The following is a 4,251-nucleotide window of genomic DNA, read 5'->3' as shown; positions in this document are numbered from 1 at the left end:
GAAATAAGTGGTTAGAAAGAAAGCCTTCCTGCATCTTAGCAAAAGGCTTTTCTACATTGGAACCAAAAATGCATGTGGCTCATAAAAAGATTATTTTTCAACATTTTCCACAGATACAAGGGGCTCATAAAAAGTGAAAATGTAAGAACGCTAATGACTGTGAGGCAGGTCTCAGGCTAGTGAAAGTAAAGCAGCTGATTTGTGTCATTCTAAATGCTCCCTCTGCTTGCTGGGAAGTTATATCTGTCTCTGGGTGTACATGTGTGTGTCTGCATGTTAGTGATAATCCCGCAGAGCTTAGCTGCATTACAACCCCACATAAACCTAACCGGGTGTGGCTTTGTTTTTCCTGGTTTGTTTGTTTTTTTTTTGTTCACGAACTTCCATTAGTTCAGAATTCAAACTATTTCTGCTTTACAGACTTCCAGTTGAATCACAAGACAAAATTCACTGCCAAGCTCAAATGTGCATCCACGGCGACTGTGCTTACAAATGGCTTGTTTTGTAAAACAGAGATGGTAAAATAGAATGTGATGGGAAACCCAGAGAAATATATCAAGAGCCACTTTAGCTTCTCATCTCACCAGGGAAATTTCATCTGAGTAAGTGGCAAAATCTGCTCTCTCACTCCTGCGCTCTATCTCGGGCCTGACCACCAGAATTCTCCTGCTGCCTATAGGTTTTTGCCAAAACACCTTTCTCCTGACCTGCAACATCCCCTTTCAATTTCAGTCTTTAGGTTCCCAGCTGCAATTCCATCTAATCTTGACTGCAGTGCCCCTGCTAGTGCAGCTTTGGTGACCAGTTTACTCCATCCCCAAACAAACTATCACCTATAAGCCTTCATCTTGAGCTTCAATACTCCGTTATTACGGTCCAAAATAGTTCCACCGATGCATTTCAATGAAGCCCTGCAGCACCCACTGCTCATTTAGCCCTAGACTACTCCATAGCAAATAATTATCATCTCAAGCAGACTGGTAGCATGCCCTTATTTATTTGACGGAGACCACTTATGACCTAACCAAGATTTTGAACCCTATCTTCAAAGGGAAGGTTTAGTGCATTGATGAACTGTCTGCTCCATATACACCTTCAGTTATAATCAATGACTCAGCATGGCTGGGAAGGGCTAGGAGTAGTTTTCTACAATATTCCCCATAGGGTGCCATTTGCAGTATTCGTTTGATCAAAGTGGCAGGATACAGTGCACTACTGCATCATGTTATTAAGCCAGGCTGTCTTGGCTGGAAAGCAGAAAACCATTTCATTTGAAATGTATCACAAGAAAAGCAAAGGAAACATTGAACATAATGTGCTGAGAGCTGAATACAAGAATTCAGGGAGAAAATATACTATTAGTACGTGTCTACAGGCCATTGCCACATGAAGGAGTTCAGTTGGGAAAAGACCGACGCTTCAGTGCAGACTCGGTAGCTGCAAAATAATTTTCCTCTTGTAATAACTCTCTGAAAGGCTGTCACGAGGAGCGCCACAGTAAATCCTACTACTGCCAGAAAAGGACCAGGCAGATATCTTTGAATCATATTTGCAGTCTTGGATGTTGCAGGCTCTTTAAAAGGACCAGAGAATTTTGTGGCCATAGGAAAATAGTTGGTGCTTCGTTATAATAGGGTACAGGAAATATAAAATATCCAGATGCAGATATGGCACCTGAGGCATGAAAAAGCAGCACAGATACATAGTCTGGGATGGAAAATGCTCAAACAAGGCATATATGTCTTGAACCATCCTTTAGTCAGTATACGACCAGCCCATTTGACAGTGCATGCCTCTAGGCTAGAAAATCATGGGTTCACGTTGTGCACCAAGCCTGGTAGTTATCCAGTGCCTGGTGGCATTTGATTGCTTCTGAGTCAAGGATGCCACTTTCAGCTGAGACTTTGAACTGAGGTCACATCTGCCTCCAGTCACTGGTTAGCTGGAAGATCCAAGGGAACATTTCAGAAAGTGTTGAGGATAACTTTGATATCCCAGACAACAATCCCTACCACAATAAGCAGGTTATAACGTCCCAGGCTGCATGTGAGCTAATGCAGGATGGAGAATAGCTACTATCACCCAAACCATATCTTCAACTGCTGTGTAATGTTCCTGCACGCTGTTAAAAAAGACATTGTGTTTTGCTCTAGAAATGGCTGCATATACAGCTACACAAAACTTATGAACCATTTGGGGCTCCGTCAAGCTGTCAGACACAGTGGAAATGCCAGATACTATTACAAGAACTAGAGGCAGTGAATTAGAAAGACTGCAAGGAGCTCTGACCAAGCTAATTCTCTGCAGCTGCATGGGGCGTTAAGTCTCATGAAACATGTTTTGGCGAAGCCTTCCCCAGGATGCAGTTTGAAGTTTCCCTGCTGTCGTCTCATAGTGCCCTTTCTGTACACACAGATGAAAGAGGCAGATGGAAATAATTTATAGGTTTCCCTAGATAAAAATCAGAGAACTGATTGAACACCCTGGGGCTGTCAGAGACCTGAGCCCCCTCCTCTCACACTGGCCTCATATGTATGCTTCCTAAAAAGGATGATTAAGAACATGAATTCGCAAGCCTGAGACAAGTTTGGCCAGAATCTGGCCCTGCTGTCTAAACAGAGGGCATGAGTGAAACTTGCCAATAGGATAAACAGGGCTGGCCTAGCCTTGTTTGTGCCCTAAAGGAGGTCTGCCAGCATGGGAAGGATTCAGATTCAGAGTAACCCTCCTGTGAAATGAGCACACACACCAAGGCGAGCAGCAAAGGACACCTCTCCAGCAGCAACCCCTTGGAGCATGGGCTGAACCTTTCCAAGGAACGATTGCTCCATTCGACTCCTTGCCAATCACACGGGGGACTTGTTTTATTGGCTATTTCTACCTCCTTTCTTACCTTCCCAACACTGAGCCTTCCCAAGCCATCGATAGTGCAGGCTCCATATACTGTTGGGTCAAAGCCTTCACAATCAATGGCCTGTGGGTTTCGGAGACTTTACAGAACCTTAAAGCCAAATGACATTAACAGCAGAGTCAGGAGGCAGACACAGTTATAGGCGTTAGTATTAATGCCAGCTGTAGGGTCAAACAGCTCTTGCTGCTCTGTCCATTCTTTCATAAAAGTCCCTCTTCCAGAGACACGCTTCGCTGTCACCTGAGCTTTCTCATTTTAGTAGCTGTTGCTCCCCATCCCTCATTCTCACAACAATTAGGATGGTCTCCTGGCCTTTCAGGCTGCCATCTGCTTTTTCTGCTCCTCAGTCATGGCTCTTCACCCAGTGTTGGGCCTCTCTTTGAACGTGGAGGGGCACTTTGTCTTCAGGAGGGGCTATTCTAGCAAAATAAACCAAACTTCCCAGAACTGAAAAAAAAAATGTTTGTAATAGTGCAAAATTAGCAACAATCCAAACAGCACAACAGACATAAGAGAAAAGAATTGAACAACAGTTGCTGGCCAGAGGGAAAAAGGAGCTAGAACAAGAATCCGTGGTCTGAGGTTAACAAGGCAAACTTAGTTTAAATACTAGACAACATAAAGGCTGTCACTCAGTAATAAGCCTCCACAAGAGGGTGCGGCTTCACCAGCCCACAGGTACTTGCCTTGAGTGTGCTGGAGCCTGGCATAAAGAACCTCAGTGCACACATGTACTTGCTAACAACTGCACAGACCCAGCTAGACAAATGAGCTCGTTGTAAAAATTAACAACTATGGAAGATTTAAGTATTAAAAGGTGAAATCCAGTGAAATCACAGCTGTGACCAAGAGCAAAATTAGGCTCCAGATATGTGAGTTGTCATCCAACAAAAGAAATAGTTCTGTTTTCCTTTATTACTAGAGCCACAACTAAAAATTAAAATACTATAAAAACCCAGTCTACAGAAGTCTTCCTTTCTTCTTAGTGTAACAGTGTCAGATCTTATTTCGTTGTATTTAATCATTATGTTGGCAAGTACTGGCTGTGGGTCAAATGATGACGATAGCGGTTTTATAGCTCTATATATTTTCAGCTGTTGGCCCATTATCACACAACTTTTAAATGCATCCCATGAGTTCTGTGGCACTTCCTGCAAAGGATGCACCTCTGTGTGGTCACCCCCGCTCTTAGCCTTTGGACCAAAAAGGAGAGATGTTTGGAGATGGGTATTTGGCTATGGACCATTTTCTCAAGTCTTCCATCTTCTTTCATACAAGTCAGCTTCTTGGAGTCTGTTCACAACTTCCCAGCCTAGGGCATGTGAAGCAATGGTTTCTGG

This window comes from Gopherus evgoodei, chromosome 9 (assembly GCF_007399415.2).
Source record: "Gopherus evgoodei ecotype Sinaloan lineage chromosome 9, rGopEvg1_v1.p, whole genome shotgun sequence".
In the NCBI taxonomy this organism is placed as follows: Eukaryota; Metazoa; Chordata; order Testudines; family Testudinidae; genus Gopherus; species Gopherus evgoodei.
This window is presented reverse-complemented; position numbering follows the sequence as displayed.